The sequence below is a fragment of the Giraffa tippelskirchi genome, chromosome 8 (assembly GCF_054371585.1).
Source record: "Giraffa tippelskirchi isolate mGirTip1 chromosome 8, T2T-mGirTip1v1.2.pri, whole genome shotgun sequence".
Classification (NCBI taxonomy): domain Eukaryota; kingdom Metazoa; phylum Chordata; class Mammalia; order Artiodactyla; family Giraffidae; genus Giraffa; species Giraffa tippelskirchi.
Window position 1 is genome coordinate 121,379,656 of NC_137282.1, and position 27,155 is coordinate 121,406,810.

A 27,155-nucleotide genomic window follows, 5' to 3' on the forward strand; every position below is an offset into this window, starting at 1 on the left:
TGTAAATAGTGCTGCAATGAACATTGGGGTGCATGTATATTTTCAAGTTATGGTTTTCTCCAGGTACATGCCCAGGAGTGGGATTGCTGGGTCATATGGTAGTTCTACTGTTAGCTTTTTTTTTTAATTTATTTAAAGAAAGCTCCATATTGTTCTTCATAATAGTTATACCAATTTACATCTCCACCAAGAGCATAGGAGTGTTCCCTTTTCTCCACACCCTCTTCAAACAGTTAATGAAGCTCAATATAAAAAAGTGACCCTATAAAAATGAGTGGTAGATTTAAATAGACATTTCTCCAAAGAAGACATAGAGAGAGCCAAAAAGCACATGTAAAGGTACTCAACATAACTAATTATTAGAGAGATGCAAGCCAAAACTACAACTACCAGTCAGAAGGGCCATCATCAAAAAGTCTATAAACAATAAATCCCACAGGAAATTTTAAGTCTCAGTTAATTACCTTTTTTCATCATCTGGACTCTTTTTGTTTAGATAACACATTTTTCTCCAAGTCCCTTTGGGTTTCTGAGCTCCTCGCATCCCCCCCTCCTCTTCCTGTCTGCCCACCACCACACTTAGAGTTCTTTTCTGCACCTACTTCCCCAGCTGATTTAAGTTTTTGCTTTCTTACTCGCCTTCCTGACCACTTAATGGGTGCTCACTTGATGCTCTCTCAAATATTGTATCTGGGCAGGGAAATCATTGCACTAGGTCTAAAGATTACTTGGTTAAGACTTGTTTCTCAAAACTTTTTTCAGTCTTATCTTTTCCTGTTTGAAGTTAAAAAATCAGAGCATTTTCCAACTCCTAATTTGGACCTTTTTCCAACTCAAAGTGAGGGAGAAAAATTGGAGGTACGAACCCTGAATTTGAAAGGTGGTTTCACAGACTCAAGGAAAATACTGATGAAATTGTTGTGGGTTGACACACAGGAATTGCCTTTACCCTGAGGACTCATGCCTGAAAAGTTTATAGAAGTTCCAGTTGACCTATTTCACATCCTGAAAGATGATGCTGTGAAAGTGCTGCACTCAATATGTCAGCAAATTTGGAAAACTCAGCAGTGGCCACAGGACTGGAAAAGGTCAGTTTTCATTCCAATCCCAAAGAAAGGCAATGCCAAAGAATGCTCAAACTACCACACAACTGCACTCATCTCACATGCTAGTAAAGTAATGCTCAAAATTCTCCAAGCCAGGCTTCAACAATACGTGAACCATGAACTTCCAGATGTTAAATCTGGTTTTAGAAAAGGCAGAGGAACCAAAGATCAAATTGTCAACATCTGCTGGATCATCAAAAAAGCAAGAGAGTTCCAGAAAAATATCTATTTCTGCTTTATTGACAATGCCAAAGCCTTTGACTGTGTGGATCACAATAAACTATGGAAAATTCTTAAAGAGTTGGAAATACCAGACCACCTGATCTGCCTCTTGAGAAACCTGTATGCAGGTCAGGAAGCAACAATTAGAACTGGACATGGAACAACAGACTGGTTCCAAATAGGAAAAGGAGTACGTCAAGGCTGTATATTGTCACCCTGCTTATTTAACATATGCAGAGTACATCATGAGAAACGCTGGGCTGGAAGAAGCACAAGCTGGAATCAAGATTTCTGGTAGAAATATCAATAACCTCAGATATGCAGATGACACCACCCTCGTGGCAGAAAGTGAAGAAGAACTAAAGAGCCTCTTGATGACAGTGAAAGAGGAGAGTGAAAATGTTGGCTTAAAGCTCAACATTCAGAAAACTAAGGTCATGGCATCCAGCCCCATCACTTCATGGCAAATAGATGGGGAAACAGTGGAAACAGTGGCTGACTTTATTTTGGGGGGCTCCAAAATCACTGCAGATGGTGATTGCAGCCATGAAATTAAAAGGTGCTTACTCCTTGGAAAGAAAGTTATGACCAACTTAGACAGCATATTGAAAAGCAGAAATATCACTTTGTCAACAAAAGTCCATCTAGTCAAAGCTATGGTTTTTCCAGTAGTCATGTATGGATGTGAGAGTTGGACTATAAAGAAAGCTGAGCTCGGAAGAATTGATGCTTTTGAACTGTGGTGTTGGAGAAGACTCTTGAGAGTCCCTTGGACAGCAAAGAGATCCAACCAGTCCATCCTAAAGGAAATCAGTCCTGAATATTCATTGGAAGGACTGATGTTGAAGCTGAAACTCCAATACTTTGACCACCTGATGCAAAGAGCTGACTCATTGGAAAAGACCCTGATGCTGGGAGAGATTGAGGGCAGGAGCAGAAGTCAGAGAATGAGATGGTTGGATGGCATCACCGACACAATGGACATGGGTTTGGGTAAACTCTGGGAGTTGGTGATGGACAGGCAGGCCTGGCGTGCTGCAGTTCATGGGGTTGCGAAGAATCAGACATGACTGAACGACTGAACTGAACTGAGCTGAACTAAAATATGACAGTGAAAGAGAAGCAGTGTATTGAGAAGCATAGCAAGGGTATGGATGCTTCATTAGGGGCCTGAGATACCAGCATCCTTAGTCACTACCATTCACAAATCTTGAGGCTGATTTTGCAGTTGAAACAAAGTCAGGGCACTGAACATCTTCTGCAATTGATTGCATACGTTAAGAAAGTGAAAGTTGCTCAGTCCTGTCTGACTCTTTACAACCCCACGGACTATACAGTCCATGGAATTCTCCAGGCCAGAATACTGGAGTGGGTAATCTTTTCCTTCTTCAGGGGATCTTCCCAACCTAGGGATGGAACTGAGGTCTCTCGCACTGCAGGCAGATCCTTTACCAGGTGAGCCACCAGGGAAGCCCAAGAATACTGGAGTGGGTAGCCTGTCCCTTCTCCAGTGGATCTTCCTGACCCGGGAATCGAACTGGGGTCTCCTGCACTGCAGGTGGATTCTTTACTAGAGTAAGTTAAAAAATTTTCTAACAAGAGTAGAGACACATTGTGTCTTGTGGTTTATTTTAAAATGCTCATTTCCTTCCCTCCTCCCTGGATTCAAGCTTTTTGTATACATTAGAGACACTAACATTCAAAAGTTACCAAATGTAAAATGACACAAGCTGCCAACATGGAAAGGTAAATAGCAACAACAACAAATTAGATTGTCAAGGACCTAAATTATGAGCTATTTGAAGAAATAAGTGATAAAATACAAATCAGGAAAGGAAAAATAATCAGCAAAAATAAAAAACCATTAAAGGAACATCTATAAAATGAAATTTTTGAAATTAAAAATTCAATGAATGGGTTAAACAGTATGTGGGGCATAGCTAAGGCAACAATGACTGAACTCACAGCATCACTAATATTTGCTGATGTTCGCACTGAATATTATCACCATTAAAATATTTCTTAAAACAGTATGGTACTGGCACAAGGCAGAAATACAGATCAATGGAACAAAATAGAAAACGCAGAGATAAATCCACGCACCTATGGACACCATATCTTTGATAAAGGAGGCAAGAATATACAATGGAGAAAAGACAATCTCTTTAACAAATGGTGCTGGGAAAACTGGTCAACCACTTGTAAAAGAATGAAACTAGAACACTTTCTAACACCATACACAAAAATAAACTCAAAATGGATTAAAGATCTAAATGTAAGACCAGAAACTATAAAACTCCTAGAGGAAAACATAGGCAAGACACTCTCCAACATAAACCACAGCAGGATCCTCTATGACCCACCTCCCAGAGTATTGGAAATAAAAGCAAAAATAAACAAATGGGACCTAATTAAACTTAAAAGCTTTTGCACAATGAAGCAAACTATAAGCAAGGTGAAAAGACAGCCTTCAGAATAGGAGAAAATAATAGCAAACGAAGCAACTGACAAAGAATTAATCTCAAAAATATATAAGCAACTCCTGCAGCTCAATTCCAGAAAAATAAATGACCCAATCAAAAAATGGGCCAAAGAACTAAACAGACATTTCTCCAAAGAAGACATACAGATGGCTAACAAACACATGAAAAGATGCTCAACGTCACTCATTATCAGAGAAATGCAAATCAAAACCACAATGAGGTACCATCTCACGCTGGTCAGAATGGCTGCTCTCCAAAAGTCTACAAGCAATAAATGCTGGAGAGGGTGTGGAGAAAAGGGAACCCTCTTACACTGTTGGTGGGAATGCAAACTAGTACAGCCACTATGGAGAACAGTGTGGCGATTCCTCAAAAAACTGGGAATAGAACTGCCATATGACCCAGCAATCCCACTGCTGGACATACACACCGAGGAAACCAGAATTGAAAGAGACAAGTGTACCCCAATGTTCATCACAGCACAGTTTATAATAGCTAGGACATGGAAGCAGCCTAGATGCCCATCAGTGGATGAATGGATAAGAAAGCTGTGGTACATATACACAATGGAATATTACTCAACTATTAAAAAGAACACATTTAAATCAATTCTAATGAGATGGATGAAACTGGAGCCTATTATACAGAGTGAAGTAAGTCAGAAAGAAAAAAACCAATACAGTGTAATAATGTATATATATGGAATTTAGAAAAATGGTAACGATAACCCTATATGCGAGACAGCAAAAGAGACACAGATGTAAAGAACAGACTGTAGGACTCTGTGGGAGAAGGCGAGGGTGGAGTGATTTGAGAGAATAGCACTGAAACGTGTATATTATTATATGTGAAACAGATCGCCAGTCCAGGTTCAATGCCTGAGACAGGGTGCTCAGGGCTGGTGCACTGGGATGACCCAGAGGGATGGGATGGGGAGGGAGGTGGGAGGGGGGTTCAGGATGGGGGACACATGTGCACCCATGGCTGATTCATGTCAATGTATGGCAAAACCCACTACAATATTGTAAAGTAATTAGCCTCCAATAAAATAAATAAATTAATTAAAATATTTACCATATTAAAAATATTTACCATGTATATGTATGTATATATGTAAGTATGTATACCCTATGGGCTTCCCTGATGGCTCAGATGGTAAAGAACCTGCCTGCGATGCAGGAGACCCAAGTTTGATCCCTGGGTCAGAAGATATTCTGGAGAAGGGAATGGCTACCCACTTCAGTGTTCTTGCCTGGAGAATCCCATGACAGAGGAGCCTGGTGGGCTACAGTCTATGGGGTTGCAAGAGTCAGACACACTAGAGTGACTAACATGCAGACAAAGAATATTAATTATCATTTTAGGAAGGAAGAATACACATGACCATTAAAGAAAGTTGAAAAATTACAATCTCACTTGTTTTTAAAGAAATGTAAATTAAATAACAGCATATTTTATTACCTTAGCAAGGATTAAATGTTGATACCCAGGGTGGGCATAATTGTAGGGAAATGCTCACTGCTCTTAGGGTAAAAATTTTCATAACCTTTCAGGAGGACACTTGTTTCTAAGTGTTTAATGGGCAAAATCTTTGACTCAAAAATTTCACTTAAAAAATTTTTCCCTTAGCAAATAATTATGTAGAAAACTGTTCCTTGAAAGATTCTTTGTAATAGGAACAAATTGTAACAATTATAAACAGTTAAAATATCAAAAAAAAGGCTTTGCTAAACAGATTTTGTTTTACATTGTGATAGTAAATGGCTCTGAATAATAATCACATGGATATTTATTAACATAAAAAGATATGGTATATTAAGTGAAAATTTATGTGATGCTTTGGGAAAATATATGTGATACATCTACATATTTCTACCTATTTCTGGGCATACATTTATACATGTGTGTGCATATGAAAAATTTTAAAGCAGATACAGCAAAATTTAAAAAGTGAATATCTCCACGTGTTGAATTTCAAGTGGTTTTGAATTATTTTTTTGCAGCATTTTTATTTTTAATAGTTTTATTAGATGAATATATATTGCTCACACAGTCATTTTTATAGAAGAAAACAATTTGCTGATTTGAAAGGCAGGAATAGTTTGTTAACTTTTATTGTTAGATTCCTGATTAATTGAAGACTTTTCCGCAGTTTTTTTTTTCTTTTATGATTAGTATGTTCACAGGTTTTACAAATTTACCATTTTAGTTTTTTATTTTCTTGTACAATTTAGATATCTTCCTACGTTTAAATTAATAAACTCGGTTTTTCATTGCAATTGCATTTACATTACATCATGTGACCACATTTTGATATATAGCATTAAGAACCTAAGCATCTCTCTGGCTTCATAATGTAGAAAGTCCTTTCATTTACTAATCTCAAATAGCCTACTGCCCCGCTGTAGTCAGATTGTGCCCCTTTCTCCTCTCACACTCAGCAGATAATCTGCCCTCTTTATTGACTGAAACTCCTTTAAATTCCTTCCTGTCGCCCTCCTCCACTCTTCCCACTCAGTCACGGAGACCCTTGTCTGCATCTACACATGTCCTTATCTCCATCACGTCTCCCTTCCATGGAAAGAATTCTTCTTCTATCTGGGCCCCAGATCCCATCCTCTGTCACTTTCTTGGTGGTCTTAGGCTGTCAGCAACCTCCCCTTTTCTTCTCTATGTTTCTTGGGTTGTTTCATTTTCAGGTTTCTCTTTGTTGCTTCGTTGTTATATATGAAGTGAAAGTGAGGGTTAGTCATTCAGTTGTGTGCGACTCTTTCATGATCCCATGGACCGTAGCCCATCAGATTCCTCTGTCTATGGAATTTCCCAGGCAAGAACACTGGAGTGGGTTGCCATTCCCTTCTCCAGGGTATATTCCGGACTCAGGGATCGAACTGAGGTCTCCTGAATTGCAGGCAATTCTTTACCAACTGAGCCACCAGGATTGTTGCATAGAAGCAAGTTAAATTGCCATCTGCAATAAAAACAAAACAAACAACCCCCAAACCCTTCGTTGCTTTTTTTTTTGAATTGTGTTACAAAGGATCTATTGTGATGAGCCCTAAGCATTTCCTGAAGGCTCAGAGTGGCACTGTAACAGCTTCTGAAGCTACAGAGGTAAGTCACACACCTTTGAAAAGTTTACTCTTGTCCTTTATGTACTTAGGGCTCCGTATATGATTGATATAACTGTGTAACAGTGGAGCTTCATGCAGGTAGGGGCACCTTCTGTGAATTCTGTTGGAGAATCTTTGAATAAAATAGGAAATGACTAATTAATTAATTAAGTAAAGATCCCATATCCCCTTCCATTCTTCAAGAAAACAAAACAAAACACTATAGATGTTAGTTGGCTCACAGACACCATTCCTTCTCTTTCTTTCACCTTAAAAATTCTGAAAACAACTGTGTATGATTGTCACCTCCACTGCCATTTAGACTGAACTAAAATGACAACAGACGATTTTTATTCTCCTCTGCTTCCTGACTTCTGGGAGACACCCTCTCTCTTTTCTGAAACACTTTGCTCCCGTTTCCCTCTGCTTCCCGGCTGCCTCTTCCATCGCTTTGGCTTCTTTTCCCCAGAGACAGACCATCTGCGGATGTATCTGCTTCCCCCTCTGCCCTGTTCAGCCTTCATTGTTTCCCTGGCCTAGTTTGTCTTCATCTATGAATTCTCCTCTCACATGCATTTTAAATGTATTGAGGAAAGAGTAAAGACTTATTTGATCAGCAAATAAATCTTGAGGAAACTGAGGACAGGGAAACCTAAGTGTCATTTCCAAGAGCTCACGTCCATTAAGAGCTGGAAAGATCCACCCTAGATTTCCAACCTCCAAATTCCTATCCAATTCTTCTGGAAACAGTGTACGAACCATTCCTCCCCATCATGTCCTAGGATGTTATGTCAGGAATATTTAAGTAGGCACTTTCATCTTCCTCAAGTAGCTCTCCTGGCTTTTTAAAAACGTGATATGTTTTATCAACTGTAGGAATAAAATTCCCCCTGGATGACATAATGATGCAAATATAAAATGTTTTTTTTAATTTATTTTTTAAATTGAAGTACATTTGATTTTACAATGTTGTGTTAGTTCCTGATGTGCAACAAAGAGATTAGGTTCTGTGTGTATGTATGTATATGGGGCTTCCTGGTGGCTCAGTGATAAAAGAATCTCCCTGTCATTACAGGAGATGCAGGTTCAATCCCTGGATTGAGAAGATCCCCTAGAGAAGGAAATGGTAACCCACTCCAGTATTCTTGTCTGGAAAATCCCATGGACAGAGGAGCATGGTGGGCTGCAGTCCATGGGATCACAGAGTCAGAAACTTCTCAGAAACTAAGCAATAACAGATGTATATATGTATTTATTTTCTTTTCCATTATGATTGACTATGGGATATTGAATATAGTTCCCTGTGCTATACAGTACCCCTTTACGGATCATAGACTTGTTGGGGTGAAGGAATTGCATAACTCAATCAAACTATGAGCCATACCCTGTAGGGCCACCCAAGATAAATGGGTTATAGTGAAGATTTCTGACAAAATGTGGTCCGCTGGAGAAGAAAATGGCAACTTACTCTAGTATTCTTGCTTGGAGAACCCCATGGACAGTATGAAAAGTTAAAAAAGATATGACACCAGAAGATGAGCCTCCCAGGCCAGAAGGTGTCCAATATGCTCCTGGGAAGCATAGAAGGCAACTACTAATAGCTCCCATAAGAATGAAGTGGCTGGGCCAAAGCAGAAACAACACACAGCTGTGGATGTGTCTGATGGTGAAAGTAAAGTCCAACAGGCAATGCTGTAAAGAACAATATTGCATAAGCACCTGAAATGTTAGATTCATGAATCAAGGTAAATTGGGCATGGTCAAGCAGGAGATGGCAAGGCTGAACATCAACATCTTAGGAATTAGTCAACTGAAATGGATGGGAATGAATGAATTTAATTCAGATGGCCATTGTATCTACTACTGTTGGCAAGAATCCCTTAGAAGAAATGGAGTAGCCCTCTTGGTCAACAAAAGAGTCCAAAATGTAGATTTGATGCAATCTCAAAAATGACAGAGCAATCTCCATTCCTTTCCAAAGCAAACCATTCGATATCACAGTAATACAACTATATGCCCCAACCACTGATGCTGAAGAAGCTGAAGTTGACTAGTTCTATGAATAACACCAAAAAAAAAAACACACACACACACACACAGAGAGATGTACTTTTCATCACAGAGGATTAGAATGCAAAAGTAGGATGTCAAGAGATACCTGCAATAACAAACAAGCTTGTTCTTAGAGTACAAAATTAAGCAGGGCAAATGCTAACAGAGTTTTTCAAGAGACCATGCTGATCATAGCAAACATGCTTTTCTAACAACATGAGATGACTCTAGACATGAACATCACTAGATGGTCAATACCAAAATCAGATTGATTATGTTCTTTGCAGTCAAAGATGGAGAAGCTCTATACAGTCAGCAAAAATAAGACCTGGAGTTGACTATGGCTCAGATTATGAGTTCCTTAATGCAAAATTCAGGCTTAAATTGAAAAAAGTAGGGAAAACACTAGACCATTCACATATGACCTAAATCAAATTCCTTATGAGGAAACAGTGGGAAGGACAAACAGATTCAAGGGATTAGATCTGGTAGACAGAGTGCCTGAAGAACTATGGAAGGAAGTTTGTAACATTGTACAGGAGGCAGTGACCAAAACCATCCCTAAGGAAAAGAAATGCAAGAAGGCAAAGTGGTTATCTGAGGAGGCTTTACAAATAACTGAGGAAAGAAGAGAAGTAACAGGCAAGGAAGAAAAAGAAAGATATACCCAACTGAATGTGGAGTCCCAGAGGATAACAAGGAGAGATAAGAAGCCCTTTTTAAATGAACAATATAAAGAAACAGAGAAAAACAATAGATGGGAAAGTCTAGAGATTTCATCAAGAAAATTGGAGATGTCAAGGGAATATTTCATGCTAGAATGGGCATGATAAAGGGCAGAAATGATAAGAAAGCAGAAGAGATTAAGAAGAGGTGAAAAAACACACAGAAGAACTGTACAAGAAAGGTCTTAATGATCCAGATAACCACTATGGTGTGGTCACTCACCTAGAGCTGGACACCCTGGAGTGTGAAGTCAAGTGGGTCTTAGGAAGTGTTACTATGAACAAAGCTAATGGAGGTGATGGAATTCCAGCTGAGCCATTTCAAATCCTAAAAGATGATGCAGCTAAAGTACTGCACTCAATATGCCAGCAAATTTGAAAAAAAAACTGAGCAGTGGTCACAGGATTAGAAAAGATCAGTTTTCAATCCAATCCCAAAAAGGGAAATGCTGAAGAACGTTCAAACAACCATACAGTTGTGCTCATTTCACATGCTGGTAACGTTATGCTCAAAATCCTTCAAGCTAGGCTTTAGCAATACGTGAACTGAGAACCTCTAGATTTCAAACTGGATTTCAAAGAGGCAGAGAAACCAAAGATCAAATTGCCAACACTCATTGGGTAATAGAGAAAGCAAGGGAATTCCAGAAAAATATCTACTTCTGCTTCACTGAGTACACTAAAGACTTTGATTGTGTGGATTATAAGAAACTATGGAAAATAGTTAAAATGAGATGGAATACCATCTTATCTGCCTCTTAAGAAACTTGTATGAGGGTGAAGAAGCAACAATTAGAACTGGACATGGAAAAACTGACTGATTACAAATTGGGAGAGGAGTACAACAGTCTTTATATTGTCACCCTGCATATTTAACTTATATGCAGAGTACATCATGAAATCTGAGCTGGGTGAATCTCAAGCTGGAATCAAGATTGCTGGGAGAAATATCAACAACCACAAATATGCAGATGACACCAATCTAATGGCAGAAAGTGAAGAGAAACTAAAGAGGCTCTTGATGAGGGTGAAAGAGGAGAGTGAAGAAGCTGGCTTAAAACTCAACAAGTCCCATCACTTCATGGCAAATGGAAAGGGGAAAGTGAAAGTAGTGACAGATTTTATTTTCTTGGGCTCCAAAATCTCCACCATCTCTGTGGATGGTGACTGCAGTCAAGAAATTAAAAGATGCTTATTCCTTGGAAGGACAGCTACGACAAGCCTAGACAATGTATTATAAAACAAAGACATCACTTTGCTGACAAAGATCCATATAGTCAAAGGGTGGTTTTTCCAGTAGTCACACATAGATGTGAGAGTTTGTCCATAAAGAAGGCAGAGAACTGAAGAATTAATGCTTTGAGTTGTCATTCTGGAGAAGATTCTTAAGAGTCCTTTGGACTGCACAGAGATCAAACCAATCAATCCTAAAGGAAATCAACCCTAAATATTCATTGGAAGGACTGATGCTGAAACTGAAGCTCCAATATTTTGGCCACCTGATGCAAAGGACTGACTCATTGGAAAAGATCCTGATGCTGGGAAATATTGAGGGCAGAACGGGAAAAGGGAAACAGAAAATCAGATGGTTAGATAGCATAACCAGCTCAATGGACATGAATTTGAGCAAACTCTGAGACAGTGAAGGCTAGAGGTACCTTCCTGCTACATTCCATGGGGTCTCAAAGAGTTGGACATGACTTACTGATTGAACAGCAATAGCTATACAATAGACCTTGTTGCTTATCTATTTTATTTATATTGATAGTAGTGTGTATCCATTAAAACCAACCTCTTAATTTTTCCCTCCTCCACCTCTTTTCTTCTTTTGTAATCATAGATTTGTTCTCTAAGTCTGTAAGTCTGTTTCTGTTTTCTAAATATGTTCATTTGTATCATATTTTAGAGTCCACATGTAAGTGATATCATATATTTGTCTTTCTCTGTCTGCCTACTTCACTTAGTATGAGCACCTATAGGTCTATCCATGTTGTAAATGGCATTATTTCATTATTTTTATGACTAAATAATATTCTATTGTGATCCACACAATTAAATGCTTTAGCTTAGTCAATGAAGCAGAAATAGATTTTTTTTTCTGTTATTCTCTTGCCTTCTCTATGATCCAGTGGTTGTTGGTAATTTGATCTCTGTTTCCTCTGCCTTTTCTAAATCCAGCTTACACATCTGGAAGTTCTCAGTTCGTGTACTGTTGATCCCTGGCTTGGAGAATTTTGAGCATTAATTTGCTGGCGTGTGAAATGAGTGCAATCATGCGGTAGTTTTAGCATTCTTTGGCATTGCCTTTCTTTGGGATTGGAATGAAAACAGACCTTTCCAGTCCTGTGACCACTGCTGAGTTTTCCAAATTTGCTGGCATATTGAGTGCAGCACTTCAACAGCATCATCTTCAGGATGTGAAATAACTCAGCTGGAATTCCATCACCTCCACTAGCTTTGTTTGTGGTGATGTTTCCTAAGGCCCACTTGAATTCTCACTCCAGAATGTCTGACTCAAGGTGAGTGGTCACACCATCTTGATTACCTGGGTTATTAAGATCTTTTTCTGTATAGTTCTTCTGTGTATTCTTGCCACCTCTTCTGAAAAGCTTCTGCTTCTGTTAGGTCTATATCATTTCTGTCCTTTATTATGCCATCTTTGCATGAAATGTTCCCTTGGTATCTCTAATTTTCTTGAAGAGATCTCTAGTCTTTCTCGTTCTGTTGTTTTCCTGTATTTCTTTGTATTGTTCACTGAGGAAAGCTTTCTTATCTCTCCTTGCTATTCTTTGGAACTCTACCTTCAGATGGGTACATCTTTCTTTTTCTCCTTTACCTTTCACTTCTCTCCTTTTCTCAGCTACTTGTAAGGCCTCTTCAGACAACAATTTTGCCTTTTTGCATTTCTTTTTCTTGGGGATGGCTTTGATCACCACCCCTTATACAATGTTATGAACCTCCATCCATAGTTCTACAGGCACTCTATCAGATCTAATCCCTTGAACACAGACAGGGTATTATAAAGCAGAGATATCACTTTGCTGACAGAAGCCCGTATAGTCAATGCTATGTTTTTCCCAGTAGTCATATTTGATTGTGAGAGTTGGCCTCTAAAGAAAGCTGAGTGCTGAAGAACTGATGCTTTCAAACTGTGGTGTTAGAGAAGACTCTTGAGTGTCCATTGGAGAGTAAGGATATCAAACAGTCAATCCTAAAGGAAGTTGATCCTGAATATTCCTTGGAAGGACTGATTCTGAATTGAAGCTGCGATACTTTGGCCTCCTTATGAGAAAAGCTTACTCCTTGGAAAAGTCCCTGATGCTTGAAAAGACTGAGCGCAAGAGGCCGCGGTGACAGAGGATGAGGTGGTTGGATGGCATCACCGACTCAATGGACATGGGTTTGGGCAAAGTCTAGGAGATGGTGAAAGACAGGGGATCCTGGTGTGCTGCAGTCCATGGAGTCTCAAAAAGTCTGATAGGCCGTAGCAGTGGAACAGCAACAGCAATGTTTTATTGTATATATGTACCAACAACAAAATGTAGCGTGTCTTCTTTATCCATTCATGTGTCAGTAGACATTTGGGTTGCTTCCATGTCTTGGCTATTGTAATTTGTGCTGTTGTGAATATAATGGTTCTTATATTTTTTTGAATTGAAAGTTTTCTGATATATACCCGAGAGTGTGATTGTAAGATAATATGATAATTCTAGTTTTAGTTTTTAAGGAAACTCCGTACTGTTCTCCCAAGTGACTGCATGAATTTACATTCCCATCAACTGTGTAGAAACATTCCTTTTTCTCTATACCCTGCAAAGATAATGTTGTTAATATAAATGAGAGTAAGTTAATACAATGAGCATCATAAGCAATAAATATTAAAAAATAAACTTGCATAATCCAATATTATAATTAAACATATACAAGTATACAGGTGTGTGTATAAATATATTAATATACAATCCTATTTATTATATAGTATTTCTTCAGCACACACATTCTATCATTAATGTACATATGTAGTTTTGAACAGAGGTAATTTTGCAGAATGCTTTTAAAGTCTTCTGTAGAAGGACGCCAGGAAAGGGCAGATTGCCACAGCCTTGAATATGTGCTTTGGTTGGTCCTTGGTGCTGCTGGCCCCATTGTCTTGCATACAGAGACCTGACTCAGCCTTGTGTGTTGTCCTGCTCTTTGATGCTCTCATCTTGTCTGCTAAGGAAGCTCCGTGAAGCCCTCAGCTAACTGAAGAGATGACTCAAGCTTTGCTCCTACTGTACATGCTTCCTGCATGGTGGAGTCAGGGCAGGATGAGGGTAGGCTGAGTGACAGATGACCTTAGGTTTTCCTGTACAGGCAGCTGAGTTGGGACACTCATGTTCATAAGGAACACTATGTTGATGATCACAGTGTGCAGGGCTGGCTGAGATCCATTAGGTCACAGCGTGTGCAAGGGAAGCCCAGCTCCTTCTCCCCGCCACCCATCCAGGCACTCAGCTTATCCAGGCTTGTAGGGTGAAGAACTCTTGCTTTTGGCCCTGAGGGGAAAGGCCTGTTCTGGACAAGAATGCATGGGTCTTCCTGGAGACCTCCATGCACTGTCATCTGCTCATGTACCTGGACCCATCTGAACTGTAATAAAGAAACTTTGCAACATGTGTGTAAGTATGATTTTAATTCTTCGCAAATATAACCTGAGCTATATACATGTACTATGTAAAATTTTGGTTATTTTAGACCTCTAACTTTTAAATACATTTCCATGAAAGAAATATATAAATAGAGGACTGCCTAGACATGCATAGGAACAAAAATATAGTAAAATTATAGTCATTTTTTGAAGGGATGTTATTCATGCTTATTATACTCTTTTATTCTTTCTATTTTTATGAATTTTAAAAATCGTCATAAAGCATTATTTTTATAGTCAGGAAACATATCTTGACTATGAAACTTCAGTCTATTTGTTCTCAGATTAGTTGCCTTGGGTCTGAAATAATTAATAATTAGTTAGTTGACTTGTAGTATCAGTGATTCTTGCTAGAGGAATTGAATCTTTCACCATTGCTAAGATTGGTTTTGCTGGCCTTCTTTAGTAATTTTGCTGAATTTCTGCAAGATTTTTTTTAAATAAAATTTTATAGGCAAATACTTTGAGTATTGCTCAGTCAGTAAACTTTATTTCATTAAATTCTCAAGCTCTTAACCAAAGGATGAAATCACGGTGAGATCATTAAAAAGGTAATTTGGCAATTTAGAAACCATTCCACACACTATTGAAGACAGACTTTTAGCCCTGCCAAAGAAATCACCATGACTAAGAGTTCCATCACTGATATTATTATGATGCATTAAAGTCCCTATCTATTTATAATATATCAACATTTCAGCATGACTTAGAAATTCTATCTTAGAGAATTTATTGCCTTCATTTGTCAGAATGGGAAAATAAAGAATGGAAGTTAAATGATTAACCCAAGGACACACATCAACATTTTAAACATCTGGAAATGGGAATCTGGTCCCTGACATCAGTGTTCTTGTTCATTAGAGGGCATTTCCCATCAACTATGTCATTTTGATTAAATAATCCTTATAGAATTAATTTATTTAAAATATACTCTGTGAAAAGTAAACATTATCTGGGCTTGTTTGTAAGATTTAGTTTGAATTTTGAAAATTACCCAAATCTTCTTTTGGAGAGATCATGAAAAGGAAAATTCGGGGTATTGACAGATACCACATAATACTAAAAAAGTTTGAGCATCTCTGGGATAAAAATTCCATTATAAGATTTTGTTTTTCAGATTTTAATTCTATCAAATTCTGTTTTCTCCAATTTGTAGCAAGTGAGACAGATAAAGTTCTATATAGTCAAAGCTATGGTTTTTCCAGTAATCAAGTATGGATGTGAGAGTTGGACCATAAAGAAGGCTGAGCTCTGAAGAACTGATGCTTTTGAACTGTGGGATTGTCTCTTGGACTGCAAGGAGATCAAAATAGCCAATACTAAAGGAAATCAATCCTGAATATTCATTGGAAGGACTGATGCTGAAAGTAAAGCTCCAATGCTTTGGCCACCTGATGCAAAAGGCTGACTGATTAGAAAAGACCCTGATGCTTGGAAAGATTGAAGGCAGGAGAAGGGGACGACAGAGGATGAGGTGGTTGGATGGCATCACCAACTTGATAGACATGAGTTTGAGCAAGCTCTGGGAGTTGGTGATGGACAGGGAAGCCTGGTGTGCTGCAGTCCATGTGGTCACAAAGAGTCGGACACGACTAAGCAACTGAATTGAACTGAGACAGATAAAGAGAAGCTTTCTCCTAGGCTTTTAATATTTGCTTCTGATTTGAGTTGTTGATGTTTCAAACTTTCTTTCTTACTATCTTTTTGTTCCATTTTGTTTTAGTTTCCTTAAAACCATGAGAGAAGTAAAAAAATAGAATGTCTTAATATTTTTCAATTTGTAGGTAAAGTTTGGAATACATGGAGGTCTCATTTTGTATTGGTTTGAGTTACTTTGTTCACTTTTAGTTTTAATAAAATGTGAAACAAAACAAAACTCTCTAGTGTATACGACTGTTTATTTTATTATGCTCTGTTTAGTTATTCAAGAAAAAAATAGTTACAGAAGTGTAATTGTTGCCATCTGTTGTATTTGAAGTAAAATCTAGCCCCAAAGTCAAAAAGTCATAGCAACAACTTATAAAAACAACTGCAATAATATCAACTCACTATGGTTACTAGTGAAACTTTATTTTTCTCCCAAATGAAGTAAGTTTCCTTAGAGGATTATTTTAACGTTTGATTTATATCATTATTAAATTTTCCTCCAAAATCATCAAAGTCTCTAATAAGACTGTTATTTAACTCTGCCTGATAGGAGATTAACAGGTTTTTCTGTCACTCTGACTCAAACCTCATCAGAACTCCCTTTTTAAAGAATATTATTTTAAAGAACTTCTTAGGATCTGATTTTAAGGAGAAATGTGTGTATATATACGTGTATACATTATCCCATAGTATTAATGGCTATCGTTACAGACAAATACAAAAAGCATGCAAATGTGGTCATGTAGAATATTCACTGTGACTTGGGAACGTTTGTTCATAAAATGGTACTGCCTCAGGCCATGTTTTTGTCATGTTTTTCTTTAGAAATTATAGCTGTAAAACATTAGGTGGTCTTCAAGGTAGACATGTCTTATATGAGGTTTCTCTCTCTTGAGAGCATAAAGGCAAAATACAGGACCATTGACTTCTTTGGAAATTAGCAGAGCTAATGTTTAAAGACACTCATTGGAATTGCCAATGTATTTACTTGCTTTTTTATTTTCCAAAAGGGAACTCTAATTACTCTACCAAGGGAAAAAAATATCTTACTGCTACATCCATACAGCCACATTTTAAAATCATTTTGACCCCTCTAAATATTTTTCAAAAGAAGCCATAATCAGAAGTATTGTGGACATTCAAGAACATAGCTTGTTTTAGATAAATTAGCATAAAACTTATTGTTGAGTTATTTAATTTAATTTATTCTCTGAAATAACTAAATAAATGGAAAGAAATAATTTAAATGATTGATACTAAATTTTCATTTGTACTATGAAATTGACAATTACTATTTTTACCACCTGAGAAAAGCTTATGATTTTAAATTAGAAAATATATTTGGAAGTTCTTCAGTTTGTTCAGGAAAAAATATTATTAAATCCTGTTGTTACAATTTTGTAACATGTTTGTATTAATGTAATTTGTGGTGTTGGCAGGGTTTGTGTATGTGTGTGACTGGAAGAAAGGAAAATGTGTAAAAGATATTCACTCATTTAGGACACATCTTGTTTACCTGTTCTGCATGAGGCACTGTGCTAGGTATTGTGTGGAATTTACAACTGAGTCTTAAGGTGTGTATAAGCTGGACTAGATGGGAAGATGCTATGCATTCATATCACTGCAGGATAACCATTACTTGTTTAATCTTAATACCATGCCACAAAAGCCTGGACGTAAATAGAGGGTCATATTTTGAATAAATACTGCTTCTTAGACTATGCTCCCCAACATTAAAACTATTTCTAGGATATCTTAGGGACTAAACACTATACAAGATTGGATGTTTTGGGTACAGTAACGATTTGCCACTTTATTTTCCTCCTGAAAAGATTTGGTTAAATGTGCCCAAAAAAACAAAAACAAAAACAAAAACAAAAACAAAAACTATTGACAAATCACCAGAGCTGTTGAATGTCAACAACAAAAGCTTCATTTGTATGTGTGTACCCCTTGTTGCCCATTCTTTTCTTCTTCTTTAAAAATTCTTAATTTAATTTTTATTTTATATTGCAATACAGTTGATTTACATTGTGTTAGTTTAAGGTGTACAGCAACTTGTTTCACTTATACATATACATATATCCATTCTTTTTCAAATTCTTTTTCCATATTGCTTATTACAGAATAATGAGTAGAGTTCCCTGTGCTACACAGTAGGTCCTTGTTGATTATCTATTTTGCCTTTGTTGCCTATTTTTTTTTAATCGGGGTATAGTTACTTTACAATGTTGCATTAATTTCTGTTGTACAATGAAGTGAATCAACTATATGCATATCTCCTCCTTCCTATTCACTAGCAAGAAAAGATCAGAGGGAGAAATTAAGGGAAAAAATCCCATTTACCATTGCAACAGAAAGAATAAAATACCTGGGAATAAACCTACCTAAGGAAGGAGAAGACCTGTACTTAGAAAACTATGACACCAATGAGAAAAAGCAAAGATGACACAAACAGATGAAGAAATATATCATGTTCTTGGATTTGAAGAATCAATATATGAAAATGACTATAATACTTAGAGCGATCTGTAGATATGATGCAGTCCCTATCAAATTACCTATGACATTTTTCACAGAATTAGAACAAAAATTTTACAGATTGTATGGAAACACAAAAGACCTCAAATAGCCAAAGCAATCTTCAGAAACAAATAACAGAGCTGGAGGAATCAGGCTCCCTGACTTCAGACTATACGGCAAAGCTATGTTAATCAAAGCAATATGGCACTGGCACAGAAATATTGATCAATGGAGTAGGACAGAAAGCCCAGAGATAAACTCACGCACCTATGGTCACCCAATCTATGACAAAGGAGGCAAGAATATACAATTGTTGCCTCTTTTCATCCTCAAAGACACCAGACTCATTTTCTGCCTTGGGAAGAAATCTCTCCCCGCACCAGATTCCAGTTCAGTCACTCAGTCATGTCCCACTTCTTGAGACCCCATGAACCACAGCACGCCAGGCCTCCCTGTCCATCACCAACTCCTGGAGTTTACCCAAACCCATGTCCATTGAGTTGGTGATGCCATCCAACCATCTCATCCTCTGCCGTCCCCTTCTCCTGCCCTCAATCTTTTGCAGTATCAGGGTCTTTTCAAATGAGTCAGATCTTCACATCAGGTGGCCAAAGTATTGGAGTTTCAGCTTCAGCATCAGTCCTTCCAATGAACACCCAGGACTGATCTCCTTTAGGATGGACTGGTTGGATCTCCTTGCAGTCCAAGGGAGTCTCAAAAGAGTCTTCTCCAACACCACAGTTCAAAAGCATTAATTCTTTGGCGCTCAGCTTTCTTTATAGTCCAACTCTCACATCCATATATGACTACTGGAAAAACCATAGCCTTGACTAGACGGACCTTTGATGACAAAGAAATGTCTCTGCTTTTTAATATGCTGTCTGTGTTGGTCATAACTTTCCTTCCAAGGAGTAAGAGTCTTTTAATTTCAGGGCTGCAATCACCATCTGCAGTGATTTTGGAGCCCCTCAAAATAAAGTCAGCCACTGTTTCCACTGTTTCCATCTATTTGCCAGGAAGTGATGGGACCAGATGCCATGATCTTAGTTTTCTCAATGTTGAACTTTAAGCCAACTTTTTCACTCTCCTCTTTCACTTTCATCATAGAGGCTCTTCAGTTCTTCTTCACTTTCTGCCATAAGAGTGGTGTCATCTGCATATCTGAGGTTATTGATATTTCTCCCAGCAATCTTGATTCCAGCTTGTGCTTCCTGCAGCCCAGCATTTCTCATGATGTGTTCTGCATATAAGTTAAATAAGCAGGGTGAAAATATACAGCCTTAATGTACTCCTTTTCCTATTTGGAACCAGTCTGTTGTTCCATGTCCAGTTCTAATTGTTGCAACCAGTCCACCTTAAAGGAGATCAGTCCTGGGTGTTCATTGGAAGGACTGATGTTGAAGCTGAAACTCCAATACTTTGGCCACCTCATGCGAAGAGCTGACTCATTGGAAAAGACCCTGATGCTGGGAAGGATTGGGGACAGGAGGAGAAGGAGATGACAGAGGATGAGATGGCTGGATGGCATCACCGACTCGATGGACATGAGTTTGGGTAAACTCCGGGAGTTGGTGATGGACAGGGAGGCCTGGCATGCTGTGATTCATGGGGTCGCAAAGAGTCAGACACGACTGAGCGACTGAACTGAACTGACCTGCCTCTCCCCTCACCACCGAAACTCTAAGTAGCAAAGACATTGATATGACCCAGAGAGTTTTCCTGAATCTGCACGCATGCTGTTTCACCACCCTGCTGAAAATTCTTTGCCAAAGAGCTACAGTGGCTGCTGCTTTGTGAGCTATAGCAACTTTTCCCGTCCTGGAAGAACTTATGGTCCTGAGGCTCTACAGCTCTGACGTGTAACTTAAAATAGGGAAAATTCTCTCTCTCTACCTTCATGGTGTGCACACCAATGCTCAACATTTTAATGACACTCAGTAAACTTTACTTTCCAGTAGCTATCTCTCTCCCTGGGATCAGATATGAATCCTCAAGGGTAGGGAAGGAAGTCTGTATCAGAATTGCTGAGATCACTTAATAATGAGTGTGTTGTTATTGGCCCAATCTTGCATGCCTATCATTCCCTTAGATTAATGTCCTTCCCACAGATTGTCTTTATGCAGATGCATTACTGTGCGGACATTATCTGTCCTAAACTTATCTAAATCCTAAAATGAGGACAATTTATATGCAAATGGGTTTCCTGTAACATGAGGACAGACAGCAAGCTATGGGATGTCAGAGAAAGGAAAGGAAACCTTTGACTAAGAAGATTTCTCAAATGGATATTGTAGTTGCCATTTATAGAACTAAGGAGAGGCTATGGCCAGATCTTCTGAGTTAAGAATTTCAAGTTCTAAATGGGAACCTACAAGAAATCCAGTCTATGTGGCAAATTGTATACATAAAGGAGTTAACAGAGAGAACTAAGGATTTACCCAATGCATGGAAGGGCTGATGGGGTGGACCTTAAGCTGGTCCTTCAGGAAAAACTCATAGAGAATCACAGAACTGACTCACCAGAATCTTCCCATGCTTCCTTTAAGATTGCTGTAGGTACTACAAAGTTCTTGAAGAGTCTAAGGGAAATGGAATCCAGGGATTAGGCAGCTGCTGCCACAGAAGGCTCTGGGTTCCTAGCAAATGGACAGGGAACAGTGGCGTGATTTGCAGGAACATCTCACACCCTTACAACAGATTTCCAGTGCAGAAAATTGGGCTCTGGCTCAATCTTCCTATTCTAAATGCTTTGCAAGTCCATCTAATTGGTGCCATCTATTTTGCACCCTAGCTGAAGATAGACCCAGAAATACTTACACCATAACTATTGGGATACAAAAGTATCAGAGCTTCCCTCCTCTCCACCCTTCAGAAAACTGATTTTAAATATCTCTTGGCATATCACTGGCCTGTTGACTCTGTCCACTGTGTCTTCCATATTTTGCACAGGACATATAATACATAAATGAAGTTGTAAAATAGGATTAGAATTTTATGACAATAAGATTAGAACTTTCATGAGAGATTTGATGCTGACAGATGCAAAGCTAGCCCTTATGTGACTTTTTGGTAAAGTTTCTTCAAAATGAAAGCACAAGACTATATAACACCATTTTGGCTGGTGAAAGAAATGGCAACCCACTCCAGTATTCTTGCTGGAAAATCCCATGGACAGAGGAGCCTTGCAGGCTACAGTCCATGGGGTTGCAAAAGAGTTGAACATGGCTTGGCGACTAAACAACAAAAACAAAAAGTGGAAAACTAAAGTAACTGCTGGTACTGTGAGACCACTTTTATCAGTAAACCTAGTTATATATTCCTGTTCAAGAAAACCGCAGTTATTGGAAACCAGTTTTCTCCATCCTGATGCAGTTTTGCAGTTTGAAGCTACCTACAAATAAAGATACTGTGTACATGTAATAGGATACAATGACTAATTTTTTCCCACCTTTCCAAAATCATAGATATTATCATGTTCAGTTCAAATTAAAACTATCTTTATGGCTGAAGCAGCTTATTTGCATAACTATAAACATTTTCAGTTTATAACACAATGGGAAGTACTCTAAAATTAGTCTTTTTACACAAGCAGAATTATCTACAAAACAGCAACAGACTCACAGAGTAGATAACAGATTTGTGGTTGCCAAGGGATTGGGGGGAGGAAAGGATTGGGAGTTTGGGATAAGCTAATGCAAACTATTATATATAGGAAGGAAAAAAGCAATGTCCTACTGTATAACACAGAAAATTGTATTCAGCATCTTATGATAAACCATAATGGAAAATAAAAAATTAAACTAAATTAGTTACTTTAAAAAGTTGTTTGTAGGCTGGGAGAAAGGATTTCAAAAGGCCCTTGACATTTTCTTTATACTTAGTTAATGATCATAGGATTCATTTTGATTCAAACTAAGGTTATCCTCTTAAAATTCAAAATTCTTTTAAATTTTTAAAACATTCCTAAGACAGCAAAGTGTCCAGCATGGCTGGGCCAGACAGTATTGTAGCTGTAGGGCCTGCAGTGCCTTGGAGCCTGCATCCCTGAGCCTGGTAGCCCCGCATTGTCTCTGGCCCTGTAGTGGAGATGCAGGACGAGCATATGTGATGGATGGTCATTTTTCAGAAGTTAACATTATCAGAAGACTGGCCTCCACATGGAAAAAAGGGGCCAGTTCACACTGCTTGCTCTGATGGGCTGCTCTTTGAGACCAAGTTCTGAGCAGAGTCTCCAGTCATTGGTGTTCCTGTCTGCCTTTCTTCAGCAGGTGCTCCTGGTGGCAGTGTGTGTGTTCTCCATGTTTCCAGAGGAGACTATTATTGCTTTTCTAAAAAGAAAAGAAAAAAAAAAACTTATGTTGTAAACAAATTCCATATTTAAAAAAATTTTTGTGTTCAATTTTTTTGTATTGCACTTTTAAGAGTCTGAAACTCTATTCTAGGTTTTGGGTTTTTTGTTTGTTTTTTGTTTTTTTGCTTTTTCATATTTGTTTATAGTTTTGTACCTTTAAGAGTCTAATTTTTAGTATCCACTTTCATTTAGGGATTTGATTACTGGCTTGATTGCACTCTTCCTTTTTGTCTCTTCCTTTTCTCCTCCTGGTAACCTTTATCTCCCTCCTCCCTCTTCTCTTTTCTACATAACTTTGTGAATCTCTTTGGATGTTCCTGGCTGTGGAGAATTGTTTCACCATTAACCTAGGGGTTCTATCTTCTGTACTGTGTGGATACAGAAGTCTTGATGCTACTGTATGAGGGGAATCAAAACCCAGAGGCAGGAGGCTCAACTCCAGAACTTTGGGCTATCATAGAACTCCTGACTCCAGGGAATGTTAATAGATGAAAACCCACCCAAAAGCCGCCATACCTACACTGATACCAAGTTTCACTCAAGAGCCAGCAAGCTCCTGTGCAAGACACCACACACTAATCCTTCATCAAAACAGACACACAGCACTGAACATTGAAAGATAGGCTGCCCAAAGCCAACTAAACCCATCGACACCCCAAAATGTACAACTGGACACTGCATTGCCCAAGATCAGCTCTATCCACCAGAACACAGAACCAAACTCCTCCAACCAGGAAATCTCCACAAGCCATGGCCAACCCCACCCACAGACAGCAGACTCCACAATTAAGAGGAAATATGACCCTCCAGCCTGCAGAAAGGAGACCCCAAACACAGCAAACTAAACAAAATGAAAAGGCAGAGGAATATCCAGCACGTGAAGGAACATGATAAAAACCCACCAAACCAAACAAAAGAGGAGGAGAAAGGGAGTCTGAAAAATAATTCAGAATAATGATAGTAAGGATGATCTAAAATCTTGAAAAGAGAATGGAGTTACAGATAAATAGATGAGAGACATAGATTGAGAAAATGCAAGAAATGTTTAATGAGAACCTAGAAGAAATAAAGAATGCTGCTGCTGCTAAGTCGCTTCAGTTGTGTCCGACTCTGTGCGACCCCATAGACGGCAGCCCACCAGGCTCTGCCGTCCCTGGGATTCTCCAGGCAAGAATACTGGAGTGGGTTGCCATTTCCTTCTCCAGTGAAAATAAAGAATAGTCAATCAGTAATGAACAATGCAATAACTGGGATTAAAAGCACTCTGCAGGAAACCAACAGTAGAGTAACTGAGGTAGAAGAAAGGTTAAGTGAGCTGGAAGATAGAATGGTGGAAATAAATAAAGCAGAGAAGAAAAAAGAATAAAAAGAAATGAGGACAGCCTCAGAGACCTCTGGGACAATGTTAAACACTCTACCATTTGAATCATAGGTGTCCCACAAGAAGAAGACAAAAGGAAAGGGTATGAGAAAATATTTGAGGAGATAATAGTTGAAAATTTCCCTAAAATGGGAAAAGAAATAGTCACCCAAGTCCAAGAAGTCCAGAGAGTTCCATAGAAGATTAACCCAAGGGGAAACACACCAAGATGCATATTAATCAAACTGACAAAAATTAAGCCAAAGAGCAAATATAAGCAGCAAGGGATAAGCAACAAATAACACACAAGGGGGTCCCCATAAGGATAACAGCTGATCTTTCAACAGAAGCTCTGCAGACCAGAAGGGAATAGCAGGACATACTTAAAGTGATGAAAGGGAAAAACCTGCAACCAAGATTACTCTACACAGCAAGGATCTCATTCATATTCAGAGGAGAAATCAAAAGCTTTACAGATAAGCAAAAGCTGAGAGAATTCAGCACCACCAAACCATCTCTTCAACAAACGCCAAAGGGTCTTCTCTAGACAGGAAACATAGAAAAGGTTTCTAAAAATGAACCCAAGCAGTAAAGTAAATGGTAATGAGATCATACCTATCAATAATCACCTTAAACATAAATGGGTTAAATTCTCCAATCAAAAGACAAAGACTGGCCAAATGGATACAAAGACAAAATCCCTATATATGGCTGTCTACAAAAGACCCACCTCAAACTTAAAACATTGAAAGTGAAAAGTGAAAGCGAAGTCGCTCAGTCGTGTCCGACTCTTCACGACCCCATGGACTGCAGCCTACCAGGCTCCTCCGTCCATGGAATTTTCCAGGCAAGAGTACTGGAGTGGGTTGCCATCGCCTTCTCCGTTGCTCATTATTAGAGAAATGCAAATCAAAAGCACGATGAGGTATCATCTCATGCCAGTCAGAATGGCCATCATCAAAAAGTCTACAAACAATAAATGCTGGAGAGGATGTGGAGAAAAGGGAATTCTCTTACACTGTTGGTGGGAATGCAAACTGGTACAGCCACCATGGAGAACAGCGGGGAGATTCCTTAAAACGCTGGGAATAGAACTGCCATACAACCCAGCAATCACACTGCTGGGTATACACCCTGAGGAAACCAGAATTGAAGGAGACACACGTACCTCAAAATTCACTGAAACACTGTTTACAATAGCTAGGACATGGAAGCAGCCTAGATGTCCATTGACAGATGAGTGGATGAGGAAGTTGTACATATACACAATGGAGTATTATTCAGCTATAAAAAGGAACACATTTGAGTTAGTTCTAATGAGATGGATGAAACTGAAGCCTATTATACAGAGTGAAATAAGTCAGAGAAAGACACATATTGTACATTAACAGATATATATGGAATTTAGAAAGATGATAATGACGATCCTACATGCAGGGCAGAAAAAGAGACACAGAAATAAAGAACAGATTTTTGAACTCAGTGGGGGAAGGCAAGGGTGGGAAGATTTGAGAGAATAGTATTGAAACATGTACATTACCATTTGTAAAATAGGTGGCCAGTGCGAGTTTGATGCATGAAGCAGGACACCCAAAGCCAGGGCTCTGGGACAACCCAGAGGGATAGAGTGGGTAGGGAGGTGGGAGAGTGGTTCATGATGGAGGAGACTCTTGTATACCTGTTGCAATTCATGCTGACGTATGGCAAAAACCATCACAATATTTTAAAGTAATTATTGTCCAATTAAAATAAATAAATATATGAAAAATTAAAAAAAAGTTCCTCAGTACCATGTAGGTATAAAAGTTAAAAAAAAATCAAAATGACTGTTTTTGTAAAATCAAGGTTAGACCTTGGATGGAAAGACATCCCCCCTACCCCCTTAAATCACTTTTAAGAACACTGACAAGATAGAAGTTTCAAGAAGATTGGAATTGACTATATCTTTGGTAGAGTTAGGGTTTCCCTTGTGGCTCAGCTGGTAAAGAATCCGCCTGCCATGTGGGAGACCTGGATTTGATCCCTGGGTTGGGAAAATCCCCCGGAGAAGGGAAAGGCTACCCACTCCAGTATTCTGGCCTGGAGAATTCCACGGACTGTATAGTCCATGGGGTCGCAAAGAGTTGGACACGACTGAGCAACTTTCACCTCACTTCACTTTGGTAGAGTTAAGGGCGGGAAGCCACTGTGATGGTGTGGATTCTGGATAATTACGGAGCACTTGAAAGGAGGTTGACATTACACTGGATTCTAGAGCTGCACATTGAAAATATCATATCATTTGAGGTGATTATAGTTGTCCCTTTGTTTTCTTTATGTCTGACAGTGAGGCCTAAATCAAATCCCTTAAGATTATACAGTGGAAGTGAGAAATAGATTTAATGGACTAGATCTGATAGGCAGAGTTCTTGATGAACTATGGATGGAGGTTCATGACATTGTAAAGGAGACAGGGATCAAGACCATCCCCAAGAAAAAGAAATGCAAAAAAGCAAAATGGCTGTCTAAGGAGGCCTTACAAATACTGTGAAAAGAAGGGAAGCAAAAAGCAAAGGAGAAAAGGAAAGATATATCCATTTGAATGCAGAGTTCCAAAAAATAGCAAGGAGAGAAAGGAAAGCCTTCCTCAGTGATCAGTGCGAAGAAATAGAGGAAAACAATAGAAAGGGAAAGACTAGAGATCTCTTCAAGAAAAGTAAAGATACCAAGGGAACATTTAATGCAAAGATGGGCTCAATAAAGGACAGAATTCGTATGGATCTAACAGAAGCAGAAGATAGTAAGAAGAGGTGGCAAGAATACACAGAAGAACTATACAAAAAAGACCTTCATGACCCAGATAATCACGAGGGTGTGATCACTCACCTAGAGCCAGACATCCTG